At 44.9% G+C, this 12,533-nt stretch overlaps 8 non-coding genes across 8 annotated transcripts; all 8 read right to left on the bottom strand.

Annotated features, from left to right (window-relative positions):
* Positions 1-406: 406 nt before the first annotated feature.
* Positions 407-478, bottom strand: trnae-uuc (transfer RNA glutamic acid (anticodon UUC)). Its single transcript has one exon. It is a non-coding gene; the product is annotated as a tRNA-Glu (tRNA).
* Positions 479-5,412: 4,934 nt separating this feature from the next.
* On the bottom strand, positions 5,413-5,484 carry trnae-cuc (transfer RNA glutamic acid (anticodon CUC)). The gene has a single exon. It is a non-coding gene; the product is annotated as a tRNA-Glu (tRNA).
* An 898-nt stretch (positions 5,485-6,382) lies between these two features.
* trnae-cuc (transfer RNA glutamic acid (anticodon CUC)) lies at positions 6,383-6,454 on the bottom strand. The gene has a single exon. It is a non-coding gene; the product is annotated as a tRNA-Glu (tRNA).
* Positions 6,455-7,322: 868 nt separating this feature from the next.
* trnae-uuc (transfer RNA glutamic acid (anticodon UUC)) lies at positions 7,323-7,394 on the bottom strand. The gene has a single exon. It is a non-coding gene; the product is annotated as a tRNA-Glu (tRNA).
* Positions 7,395-8,279: 885 nt separating this feature from the next.
* On the bottom strand, positions 8,280-8,351 carry trnae-cuc (transfer RNA glutamic acid (anticodon CUC)). Its single transcript has one exon. It is a non-coding gene; the product is annotated as a tRNA-Glu (tRNA).
* An 869-nt stretch (positions 8,352-9,220) lies between these two features.
* On the bottom strand, positions 9,221-9,292 carry trnae-uuc (transfer RNA glutamic acid (anticodon UUC)). The gene has a single exon. It is a non-coding gene; the product is annotated as a tRNA-Glu (tRNA).
* Positions 9,293-10,177: 885 nt separating this feature from the next.
* Positions 10,178-10,249, bottom strand: trnae-cuc (transfer RNA glutamic acid (anticodon CUC)). The gene has a single exon. It is a non-coding gene; the product is annotated as a tRNA-Glu (tRNA).
* Positions 10,250-11,134: 885 nt separating this feature from the next.
* trnae-cuc (transfer RNA glutamic acid (anticodon CUC)) lies at positions 11,135-11,206 on the bottom strand. The gene has a single exon. It is a non-coding gene; the product is annotated as a tRNA-Glu (tRNA).
* Between the last annotated feature and the right edge of the window lie 1,327 nt (positions 11,207-12,533).

Genomic DNA, 12,533 nt, shown 5'->3' with positions numbered 1-12,533 from the left:
TTACACTGGGCCTCATTTTGAAGAAAGCGGTGCTGTGATCAGCTGGTGTTGTTAAGGAGATGTAGTGGCAGAAGAGACATAAAAGTCTAAAAAAACAGTGACTGTGCTGACACTGTGAGCTATAGTTAAAGGTTGGCGACAATTAGAGTGTCAGGCAGCAGATCTTTTCCAAATCTGTTAGAAATGGCAACAAAAACCTTCCCACAAACTTTGATCAGCGTCACGACTCTTTAAAAATAAATACTGGCATTTTACAGAAGGCAAGAAAGTACATTGTGTGTCACTCTAATGGGTTGTGAGATAAAGGAATGATGGGCAGCCCCTTGTTGCAACCACAGCAGTGTAAAACTGATAGCGATCAGGAGCAATCACTGGCATCAGAACGAACAGCACTTTGCAAATAACGTTCTCTGACCGGGAATCGAACCCGGGCCGCGGCAGTGAAAGCGCCGAATCCTAACCACTAGACCACCAGGGAAGCACATGGCACGATCTTGCAGGCCATCAGTCCAAGCCTCTTTTTCCTATTTGTCTCTGCATTTCACGTCCCTTTCTCCCCAAACAAGCTGCTCGGCCAAAATGGCATTTTCTTTTCGTGCATAGAAACACAGAACATTCAGGGCACAGAAGGAGGCCATTCGGCCCATCGTGTCTGCGACGGTCATCGAAGAACATGAAACACTTGTTCAGACAATGACAGCACCAAGTTCGGGTCGGCATGCACTCGAAATGGATGAAAGATGTTGGGCATTGAGGGACGATGGGTTTTGCTGATGCCAGGAGAAATAAACTCAAAGATCTCATCTCCCTCCTTTCAGGTACTGATAATGTTCAAGAGATGTTCTCACTGCCTCAGGCCCATTATCTCCAGTCGCACACTCCTTCCAATCTTGCACATCTTCCTTAGCTTTGAAAACGCTCATTTTTTACACTGGAATTCAATTTGAAGAAAGAGGTGCTGTGATTAGTTGGTGTTGTTAAGGAGATGTCGTGCCAGGAGAGACATAAATGGCTAATGAGAACAGTTACTGTTCTGACACTGTGAGCTACAGTTAAAGGTTGGCGACAATTAAAGTGACAAGCAACAGGTCTTTTCTGAATCTTGGGAGAAATGGCAAAAAAAATCTTCCCACAAACTTTGATCAGTGTCAACACATTTTAAAGAAATGTAAACAATTTTACAACACCAAGTTATAGTCCAACAATTTTATTTTAAATTCGCAAGCTTTCGGAGGCTTCCTCCTTCCTCAGGTGAACGAAATGAAATCCTCGAAATGAAATCGCATTTATAATTCACAGAACATTGCTTGATGATTACAGACAGTTTTTTCAACTGCCCGTTGCCAAGGCAATCAGTGTGCAGACAGACAGTTGTTACCTGCAAGGTCTCAGAATATACAAATCACCAAAAAAAAACAAACAAAAATGAACAGAGATAGAGAGGTAGAAACATAGAAAAGACAGCAACTGACCCGTTATATTAAAAACAGATAACATTTGTTCGCTGGTGGGGTAACGTGTCGCGTGACATGAACCCAAGATCCCGGTTGAGGCCGTCCTCATGGGTGCGGAACTTGGCTATCAATTTCTGCTCGACGATTTTGCGTTGTCGTGTGTCTCGAAGGCCGCCTTGGAGTACGCTTGCCCGAAGGTCGGTGGATGAATGTTCATGACTGCTGAAGTGTTCCCCGACTGGGAGGGAACCCTCCTGTTTGGCGATTGTTGCGCGGTGTCCGTTCATCCGTTGTCGCAGCGTCTGCATGGTCTCGCCAATGTACCATGCTCTGGGTCATCCTTTCCTGAAACATATGAGGTAGACAACGTTGGCCGAGTCACAGGAGTATGAACCATGCACCTGGTGGGTGGTGTCCTCTCGTGTGATGGTGGTATCTGTGTCGATGATCTGGCATGTCTTGCAGAGGTTACCGTGGCAGGGTTGTGTGGCGTCGTGGACGCTGTTCTCTTGAAAGCTAGGTAATTTGCTGCGAACGATGGTCTGTTTGAGGTTGGGTGGCTGTTTAAAGGCGAGTAGTGGAGGTGTGGGGATGGCCACAGCGAGGTGTTTGTCCTCATTGATGACATGTTGAAGGCTGCGGAGAACATGGCGTAGTTTCTCCTATAGTGAGGTGGACTGTGTATGATGAGATGGACTGTGTATGGTGAGGTGGACTGTGTGTACATTACAGGCTTCAGTTGCTCTTCTGACAGTTGGGTCAATGACATTATCTTCTTCGCCCAACTGCAAAGTGTTAACATGATGATCAGTAACAGAATCTGAGAGGTCACAATGCAAACTATGGGGTGCAATGCAATATTCGAAATTTCCAGTGGCTGATGGTGACCACGCTAGTTACTGCTCCCACTTAGAAACGACTCCCACCCTTGTAATATCTCCCACCCTAGTAACAGCTCCCACCCTAGCAAAGACTCCCAGCCTAGTAACAATGCGACCCAGTAAAGGCTCCCACCCTCTTAACGGCTCCCACCCTAGTAACGACTCCCACCATGAGTGCTTAAACTCACGCTCTGTTCTCGTTTGGATCACCTTTATCTGATCCATATCGTCTTCAGTTCCCAAATCTAACCTCCAATCACTATATTTCAACTTGTTCAGTTCCATCTTCACATGCTCATTACCTATTAATTGTCTACTTTTCTTGATATTTAGTCCCACCTCCATATTACTAATCGAATAGTTAAACTGTCCCACAGTCTTACAATATACCATTGTGGAGCATTCAACAAGGAACCGTCATACATTGATATCGATCGAGTACCGTGTACACAATACAATACATATATATAGTCTGACAATCGATCATATCAATAGTCACAATATTACATTTAGTTCTAAAACATAACAGTCCACGTCTAGCACTATATAACATAGGCTCACAAGTTTCCACACATGGGTTACAATCACCCGAGTTACGTTCTCTCTAATCGGCTGAGTGGGTGGAAAGCTTATCCATCCAAACTTATTATCCAGGCAACTGGTTACATGATAGTGCAGATAGCTGCCTGTTGCGGTATCAAAGGTGGATCCCCAGTCTTCTCGGTCTTTACAAACGTATCGGAGCCCCCCTATAATTAGTCTCACGTCAACATAAGAGTATAGCATTAACATCCTGTGGGATTCACCAGAACTATTGGCAAACCATTTCAGTACACAGTCCGGACAGTAGGGCCCAGGAGCGCAGGTTACCATTAGCAAACTGGCTAAGATGACTAGAAAGTTGACTCCAGCCCAGTAGGGTAATTGAGTGCCTATGGTCTGTTGTAGTGACATTTTCTAGCCATCCATGACAGCTTGAATATCGAGACAGACCACAGCCCAAGATATCTTTAAAGGATCCGAAGTAATTGCTCTTAATTTTATCCCATAAATCTTATGATTCAGTAATTACCATATTTACAAGCTCCTGAGCCATGGCTGATTCAGCCCCGAGCTCACCTTTCATGGAGTGGGCCACTGCTTGTACATCTTACAACGCTTGTAATTTGTTCACGAGGACCTCATTACTCAGCATTAAGGGACGCCGCTCCCAGTGTTACTCAGGCCGCTTGGGTATCTAGACGGTCATGTTTTACTCTAATTTGGACACTGGACAAGGACCGTGAACATTTATTATACTTCTGCGACAAATCACATTAGGATAGGATAAATGGTTCACCCTTATAGGAAACGATATCATATTGCCTGCTCTCCCACACAAAAATGTCAGGAGAGTGGAAGTGTTACGTGCAACCTCCCAATATTGCCTGTGTACGTATGTGAAGTATTTACACAGATGTTCATGGCAATATTCTATTGTTGGTTGAAAAGTTTTACGTGTAAGAGGTTTCATTACCATGCCACCACGCAGTGAGAAAGTGACTGAGGATGGTTCCATCATTACCCCAGACCATTGATATCACTCCACACGGAGGCCGAGCCCCTTTTGTGAACTATCTGAGAACGGACTTTTTATTGTAAACAATCATCGTGTCCCATACATTCGTCACTGCATCACATAAAAGGCTGCAGCTGCGACGCGCAATCCTCTTTCTTAATACACGTACAAAGTTGTTATTTAATTTACACCGTAAGCACCCTGGCGCAAACATAACAGAAATATAATATTGTCCCCGCATTCCATTGTTGTAAGGACCTTAACTCTGCCGTCCAAAACTGATTCATTGATTCTCAAAGCATTTCACCGAGCAATTATACCAACACAAAGACTCATCTCGGGTCACATCGGTAAAAGCAGTCCCAGAGATACGACAGTGATCATTTACTTCTTCCACCCATTCAGCCCGATGGATAACAAGGCTCGGTTGGACAAAGGCAAACGTTTCATAGGTGAGAGTTTTATTCAGTACCATTGTAAACCAACCACGAGCAAAAACATACCACAGACAAGAGAGTATAACCACGATGCCATTTCTCTGAATCGCATTGGATCGTGGCTCGATTCACTACCAGGGATTCTTTATTAGCGCTCATCTGTAAGAGTAACAACGTTTTCATCGTTCACTTCAACATTTTCTCCTTCTTCTGATTGTTGACAAGGTTCAAGCAGAGTCAAGCACATACTAGAAACCAAAAAAAAAAGATACACAATTTTTTGTGGAAGCCGTCAACTTCTTAGCAGGAAGAAGACGGACACAGGCATCACCAACCTGTGCCACACAGCCGTTCACAGCTTTCAAGTTAACTTTTAAAAAAAACTTTGCCGAATGAAGAAGAGCAACATTCCATTCTTCTCTTATAAAGATTTCGTGTCTGCTAAACATGCTCAAAGTTCCGAATACAACTAAACCCAGATTTTTTTTTCGAAGTCGTCTACTCTGACTTTAACACTGTGCAACAATGCTATAGTCCATTCCACTAGATTTCATCAGATTGTTATCACAGAGACAGCAGTAGATCCTTTAAACTTGAGGGAAGGAAACGGAGCGACAGCCAACAGCATCGAAATATTGACAAAGGCTTTTAAAGAGACAATACCATTCAGACAGTCTTTTTACAGAGGCAGTGAAAACAAAATAATTTGTACGATGGAATAATGTGTCTCACTCCTGATTTTTTCTCATTTCCCCCTTTTGTGTTCCAGGTGGTTTAATTTGTGTTACACGCGACCATGAGACTCCCAATGACCCAATGTTGACAGCATCTTCAGACAGAAAATCTTCCCACAAACTTTGATCAGCGTCAACACTTTTTAAAGAAAAATAGGCATTTTACAGAAGGCATCAAAGTGCATTGTGTGTCGCTCGAATGGCTTGTTAGATTAAAGAATGATCGGCTGCCCGCTGCTCGATTAGCATTTATGGTGGCGAAAAAGCAAATGTTGATCAGGAACAAGCATTGGGCTCAGTGATGGGACATTCGTTGGCACCAGAACGACAAGCACCAAGAAAGCAATGTTCCCTGAACGGGAATCGAACCCGGGCCGTGGCGGTGAGAGCGCCAAATCCGAACCACTAGACCACCAGGGAAGCTACGGCTGATGCATGCGAGAGAGGAGTCCAAACTTTTCTTTCCTAATTGTCCCTTTGAAATTCAGGTCTCTTTCGATCCAAAAAAAAGCTGCTGGCCCAAAATGGCATTTTCTTTTAGGACATCGGAACATGGAACATTCACGGCACAGCGGGAGGCCATTCGGCCCATCGTGTTTGTGACGGTCATCGAACAACATAAAACACTGGTTCAGACAATGACAGCACCAAGTTCGGGGAGGCATGCACACAAAATGGATGAAAGATGATGGACTTTGAGAGACGATGGGTTTTGCAGATGCCAGGATAAATAAACTGAAAGAGCTCATCAGCCTGCTTCTTTCAGATACTGAATGTCTTTATGCTCAAGAGATGTTCTCACTGCCTCAGGCCCATTATATCCAGTCGCACACTCCTTCCAATTTTGCACACCTCCCTTCGCTTTGAAACCGTGCATTTTTTTTTACACTGGGCCTCATTTTGAAGAAAGTGGTGCTGTGATCAGCTGGTGTTGTTAAGGAGATGTAGTGGCAGAAGAGACATAAAAGTCTAAAAAACAGTGACTGTTCTGACACTGTGAGCTATAGTTACAGGTTGGCGACAATTAAAGTGACAAGCAACAGGTCTTTTCCGAATCTTGGGAGAAATGGCAAAAAAAATCTTCCCACAAACTTTGATCAGCGTCAACACATTTTAAAGAAATGTAGGCATTTTACAGAAGGCATGAAAGTGCATTGTATGTCGCTCTAATGGCTTGTTAGATTAAAGAATGATCGGCTGCCCGCTGCTCGATGAGCATTGATGATGGCGAAAAAGCTAATGTTGATCAGGAGCAAGCATTGGGCTCAGTGATGGGACATTCGTTGGCACCAGAACGACGAGCACCAAGAAAGCAATCTTCCCTGACCGGGAATCGAACCTGGGCCGCGGCGGTGAGAACGCCGAATCCTAACCACTAGACCACCAGGGAAGCTACGACTGATGCATGCGAGAGAGGAGTCCAACCTTTTCTTTCCTAATTGTCCCTTTGAAATTCAGGTCTCTTTCGATCCAAAAAAAAGCTGCTCGCCCAAAATGGCACTTTCTTTTCGCACATTGGAACATAGAACATTCACGGCACAGTGGGAGGCCATTCGGCCCATCGTGTTTGTGACGGTCATCGAACAACATAAAACACTGGTTCAGACAATGACAGCACCAAGTTCGGGTAGGCATGCACACAAAATGGATGAAAGATGATGGACTTTGAGAGACGATGGGTTTTGCAGATGCCAGGATAAATAAACTGAAAGAGCTCATCAGCCTGCTTCTTTCAGATACTGAATGTCTTTATGCTCAAGAGATGTTCTCACTGCCTCAGGCCCATTATATCCAGTCGCACACTCCTTCCAATCTTGCACACCTCCCTTCGCTTTGAAACCGTGCATTTTTTTTTACACTGGGCCTCATTTTGAAGAAAGCGGTGCTGTGATCAGCTGGTGTTGTTAAGGAGATGTAGTGGCAGAAGAGACATAAAAGTCTAAAAAACAGTGACTGTTCTGACACTGTGAGCTATAGTTTAAGGTTGGCGACAATTAGAGTGTCAGGCAGCAGATCTTTTCCAAATCTGCTGGAAATGGCAACAAAAACCTTCCCACAAACTTTGATCAGCGTCACGACTCTTTAAAAATAAATACTGGCATTTTACAGAAGGCAAGAAAGTACATTGTGTGTCACTCTAATGGGTTGTGAGATAAAGGAATGATGGGCAGCCCCTTGTTGCAACCACAGCAGTGTAAAACTGATAGCGATCAGGAGCAATCACTGGCATCAGAACGAACAGCACTTTGCAAATAACGTTCCCTGACCGGGAATCGAACCCGGGCCGCGGCGGTGAAAGCCCCGAATCCTAACCACGAGACCACCAGGGAAGCACATGGCACGATCTTGCAGGCCATCAGTCCAAGCCTCTTTTTCCTATTTGTCTCTGCATTTCACGTCCCTTTCTCCCCAAACAAGCTGCTCGGCCAAAATGGCATTTTCTTTTCGTACATAGAAACACAGAACATTCAGGGCACAGAAGGAGGCCATTCGACCCATCGTGTCTGCGACGGTCATCGAAGAACATGAAACACTTGTTCAGACAATGACAGCACCAAGTTCGGGTCGGCATGCACTCGAAATGGATGAAAGATGTTGGGCATTGAGGGACGTTGGGTTTTGCTGATGCCAGGAGAAATAAACTCAAAGATCTCATCTCCCTCCTTTCAGGTACTGATAATGTTCAAGAGATGTTCTCACTGCCTCAGGCCCATTATCTCCAGTCGCACACTCCTTCCAATCTTGCACATCTTCCTTAGCTTTGAAAACGCTCATTTTTTACACTGGAATTCAATTTGAAGAAAGAGGTGCTGTGATTAGTTGGTGTTGTTAAGGAGATGTCGTGCCAGGAGAGACATAAATGGCTAATGAGAACAGTTACTGTTCTGACACTGTGAGCTACAGTTAAAGGTTGGCGACAATTAAAGTGACAAGCAACAGGTCTTTTCCGAATCTTGGGAGAAATGGCAACAAAAATCTTCCCACAAACTTTGATCAGCGTCAACACATTTTAAAGAAATGTAGGCTTTTTACAGAAGGCATGAAAGTGCATTGTATGTCGCTCTAATGGCTTGTTAGATTAAAGAATGATCGGCTGCCCGCTGCTCGATTAGCATTTATGTTGGCGAAAAAGCTAATGTTGATCAGGAGCAAGCATTGGTCTCAGTGATGGGAAATTCGTTGGCACCAGAACAACGAGCACCAAGAAAGCAATCTTCCCTGACCGGGAATCGAACCCGGGCCGCGGCGGTGAGAGCGCCGAATCCTAACCACTAGACCACCAGGGAAGCTACGGCTGATGCATGCGAGAGAGGAGTCCAACCTTTTCTTTCCTAATTGTCCCTTTGAAATTCAGGTCTCTTTCGATCCAAAAAAAAGCTGCTCGCCCAAAATGGCATTTTCTTTTAGCACATTGGAACATAGAACATTCACGGCACAGTGGGAGGCCATTCGGCCCATCGTGTTTGTGACGGTCATCGAACAACATAAAACACTGGTTCAGACAATGACAGCACCAAGTTCGGGGAGGCATGCACACAAAATGGATTAAAGATGATGGACTTTGAGAGACGATGGGTTTTGCAGATGCCAGGATAAATAAACTGAAAGAGCTCATCAGCCTGCTTCTTTCAGATACTGAATGTCTTTATGCTCAAGAGATGTTCTCACTGCCTCAGGCCCATTATATCCAGTCGCACACTCCTTCCAATCTTGCACACCTCCCTTCGCTTTGAAACCGTGCATTTTTTTTTACACTGGGCCTCATTTTGAAGAAAGCGGTGCTGTGATCAGCTGGTGTTGTTAAGGAGATGTAGTGGCAGAAGAGACATAAAAGTCTAAAAAAACAGTGACTGTGCTGACACTGTGAGCTATAGTTAAAGGTTGGCGACAATTAGAGTGTCAGGCAGCAGATCTTTTCCAAATCTGTTAGAAATGGCAACAAAAACCTTCCCACAAACTTTGATCAGCGTCACGACTCTTTAAAAATAAATACTGGCATTTTACAGAAGGCAAGAAAGTACATTGTGTGTCACTCTAATGGGTTGTGAGACAAAGGAATGATGGGCAGCACCTTGTTGCAACCACAGCAGTGTAAAACTGATAGCAATCAGGAGCAATCACTGGCATCAGAACGAACAGCACTTTGCAAATAACGTTCCCTGACCGGGAATCGAACCCGGGCCGCGGCGGTGAAAGCGGCGAATCCTAACCACTCGACCACCAGGGAAGCACATGGCACGATCTTGCAGGCCATCAGTCCAAGCCTCTTTTTCCTATTTGTCTCTGCATTTCACGTCCCTTTCTCCCCAAACAAGCTGCTCGGCCAAAATGGCATTTTCTTTTCGTACATCGAAACACAGAACATTCAGGGCACAGAAGGAGGCCATTCGGCCCATCGTGTCTGCGACGGTCATCGAAGAACATGAAACACTTGTTCAGACAATGACAGCACCAAGTTCGGGTCGGCATGCACTCGAAATGGATGAAAGATGTTGGGCATTGAGGGACGTTGGGTTTTGCTGATGCCAGGAGAAATAAACTCAAAGATCTCATCTCCCTCCTTTCAGGTACTGATAATGTTCAAGAGATGTTCTCACTGCCTCAGGCCCATTATCTCCAGTCGCACACTCCTTCCAATCTTGCACATCTTCCTTAGCTTTGAAAACGCTCATTTTTTACACTGGAATTCAATTTGAAGAAAGAGGTGCTGTGATTAGTTGGTGTTGTTAAGGAGATGTCGTGCCAGGAGAGACATAAATGGCTAATGAGAACAGTTACTGTTCTGACACTGTGAGCTACAGTTAAAGGTTGGCGACAATTAAAGTGACAAGCAACAGGTCTTTTCCGAATCTTGGGAGAAATGGCAACAAAAATCTTCCCACAAAATTTGATCAGCGTCAACACATTTTAAAGAAATGTACGCTTTTTACAGAAGGCATGAAAGTGCATTGTATGTCGCTCTAATGGCTTGTTAGATTAAAGAATGATCGGCTGCCCGCTGCTCGATTAGCATTTATGTTGGCGAAAAAGCTGATGTTGATCAGGAGCAAGCATTGGGCTCAGTGATGGGAAATTCGTTGGCACCAGAACAACGAGCACCAAGAAAGCAATCTTCCCTGACCGGGAATCGAACCCGGGCCGCGGCGGTGAGAGCGCCAAATCCTAACCACTGGACCACCAGGGAAGCACATGGCACGATCTTGCAGGCCATCAGTCCAAGCCTCTTTTTCCTATTTGTCTCTGCATTTCACGTCCCTTTCTCCCCAAACAAGCTGCTCGGCCAAAATGGCATTTTCTTTTCGTACATAGAAACACAGAACATTCAGGGCACAGAAGGAGGCCATTCGGCCCATCGTGTCTGCGACGGTCATCGAAGAACATGAAACACTTGTTCAGACAATGACAGCACCAAGTTCGGGTCGGCATGCACTCGAAATGGATGAAAGATGTTGGGCATTGAGGGACGATGGGTTTTGCTGATGCCAGGAGAAATAAACTCAAAGATCTCATCTCCCTCCTTTCAGGTACTGATAATGTTCAAGAGATGTTCTCACTGCCTCAGGCCCATTATCTCCAGTCGCACACTCCATCCAAACTTGCACATCTTCCTTAGCTTTGAAAACGCTCATTTTTTACACTGGAATTCAATTTGAAGAAAGAGGTGCTGTGATTAGTTGGTGTTGTTAAGGAGATGTCGTGCCAGGAGAGACATAAATGGCTAATGAGAACAGTTACTGTTCTGACACTGTGAGCTACAGTTAAAGGTTGGCGACAATTAAAGTGACAAGCAACAGGTCTTTTCCGAATCTTGGGAGAAATGGCAAAAAAAATCTTCCCACAAACTTTGATCAGCGTCAACACATTTTAAAGAAATGTAGGCATTTTACAGAAGGCATGAAAGTGCATTGTATGTCGCTCTAATGGCTTGTTAGATTAAAGAATGATCGGCTGCCCGCTGCTCGATTAGCATTTATGTTGGCGAAAAAGCTAATGTTGATCAGGAGCAAGCATTGGGCTCAGTGATGGGACATTCGTTGGCACCAGAACGACGAGCACCAAGAAAGCAATCTTCCCTGACCGGGAATCGAACCCAGGCCACGGCGGTGAGAGCGCTAAATCCTAACCACTAGACCACCAGGGAAGCTACGGCTGATGCATGCGAGAGAGGAGTCCAACCTTTTCTTTCCTAATTGTCCCTTTGAAATTCAGGTCTCTTTCGATCCAAAAAAAAGCTGCTCGCCCAAAATGGCATTTCCTTTTAGCACATTGGAACATAGAACATTCACGGCACAGTAGGAGGCCATTCGGCCCATCGTGTTTGTGACGGTCATCGAACAACATAAAACACTGGTTCAGACAATGACAGCACCAAGTTCGGGTAGGCATGCACACAAAATGGATGAAAGATGATGGACTTTGAGAGACGATGGGTTTTGCAGATGCCAGGATAAATAAACTGAAAGAGCTCATCAGCCTGCTTCTTTCAGATACTGAATGTCTTTATGCTCAAGAGATGTTCTCACTGCCTCAGGCCCATTGGATCCAGTCGCACACTCATTCCAATCTTGCACACCTCCCTTCGCTTTGAAACCGTGCATTTTTTTTTACACTGGGCCTCATTTTGAAGAAAGCGGTGCTGTGATCAGCTGGTGTTGTTAAGGAGATGTAGTGGCAGAAGAGACATAAAAGTCTAAAAAACAGTGACTGTTCTGACACTGTGAGCTATAGTTAAAGGTTGGCGACAATTAGAGTGTCAGGCAGCAGATCTTTTCCAAATCTGCTGGAAATGGCAACAAAAACCTTCCCACAAACTTTGATCAGCGTCACGACTCTTTAAAAATAAATACTGGCATTTTACAGAAGGCAAGAAAGTACATTGTGTGTCACTCTAATGGGTTGTGAGATAAAGGAATGATGGGCAGCCCCTTGTTGCAACCACAGCAGTGTAAAACTGATAGCGATCAGGAGCAATCACTGGCATCAGAACGAACAGCACTTTGCAAATAACGTTCCCTGACCGAAAATCGAACACGGGCCGCGGCGGTGAAAACGCCGAATCCTAGCCACTAGACCACCAGGGAAGCACATGGCACGATCTTGCAGGCCATCAGTCCAAGCCTCTTTTTCCTATTTGTCTCTGCATTTCACGTCCCTTTCTCCCCAAACAAGCTGCTCGGCCAAAATGGCATTTTCTTTTCGTACATAGAAACACAGAACATTCAGGGCACAGAAGGAGGCCATTCGGCCCATCGTGTCTGCGACGGTCATCGAAGAACATGAAACACTTGTTCAGACAATGACAGCACCAAGTTCGGGTCGGCATGCACTCGAAATGGATGAAAGATGTTGGGCATTGAGGGACGATGGGTTTTGCTGATGCCAGGAGAAATAAACTCAAAGATCTCATCTCCCTCCTTTCAGGTACTGATAATGTTCAAGAGATGTTCTCACTGCCTCAGGCCCATTAT

Source organism: Heptranchias perlo, chromosome 2 (assembly GCF_035084215.1).
Source record: "Heptranchias perlo isolate sHepPer1 chromosome 2, sHepPer1.hap1, whole genome shotgun sequence".
NCBI lineage: Eukaryota > Metazoa > Chordata > Chondrichthyes > Hexanchiformes > Hexanchidae > Heptranchias > Heptranchias perlo.
This window is presented reverse-complemented; position numbering and strand designations above follow the sequence as displayed.